We start from the raw sequence: 1,063 nt of genomic DNA on the forward strand, positions 1-1,063 counted from the left end.
GGATTGGAAGGGACCTCAAAAGATCATCTAGTCCAATCCCCCTGCTGGAGCAGGAACGCCTAGGTGAGGTCGCACAGGAACATGTCCAGGCGGGTTTTGAATGTCTCCAGCGAAGAGACTCCACAACTTCCCTGGGCAGCCTGTTCCAGTGTTCTGTCACCCTCACTGAGAAGAAGTTTCTTCTCAAATTTAAGTGGAACCTCTTGTGTTCCAGCTTGATCCCATTACCCCTTGTGCTATCATTGGTTGTCACTGAGAAGAGCCTGGCTCCATCCCCATGGCACTCACCCTTTATATATTTATAAACATTAATAAGGTCCCCCCTTAGTCTCCTCTTCTCCAAACTAAAGAGACCCAGCTCCCTCAGCCTTTCTTCATAAGGGAGGTGCTCCACTCCCTTAATCATCTTCGTACCATAATCATCGTGTACCATAGCTTTCCCTATATCTTAGTAATCCAATTAGGTTCTGTATGTTTAAGAAGGAAGTGTGGATTGCTCTTCAAATATCATGGACACCAAGGTAAGTTTCAGGGTTGAAATCAACTTCATTTCTTCTACGAGTGAGCAGCAGCTGTACTAGAAGCCTCTTGAAAAGATGCCACATTTACTTTTTTTTTTTTTTTTTTTTGTGGGACCCTTTTAAAACATGGTCACTGTCTTATATATGACTGGAATTCAAACCAAACACAACCACGAAGTGTGTTTTCTCCTAACACCCCTTTCTTTCGTTGGTAACATCTCTTACAGGTTCCACAGGAACCTGCTTGGGTTGCAGGACTGCTGCAGGCTGGAGCTGCGGAGCGCTCGCTCTCTAACACACACCGAGCCTGTGTCGGTCACCATACCCTCGTCTCCGTGTCCTGCTTTTGCTTAGCGACGAGCTTTCAGCTGCTTCTTTCACATCTGCCCCTCCGTGCCTCCTGCGGGTCGCTGGAGGGCTGTGCTGGCTGCATCTGCTTCCTGGACTCGAGAGGCCCCTCGGCCGCCCGCAGAGGGCCCGGCAGCTCTACCGGCGCCCCTTCCTCAGCGTTTCCCGGCCGCCGCCGTCGGAAGTGAGGTCGC

Source organism: Streptopelia decaocto (genome assembly GCF_964273445.1).
Source record: "Streptopelia decaocto genome assembly, chromosome: 7".
Classification (NCBI taxonomy): Eukaryota; Metazoa; Chordata; class Aves; order Columbiformes; family Columbidae; genus Streptopelia; species Streptopelia decaocto.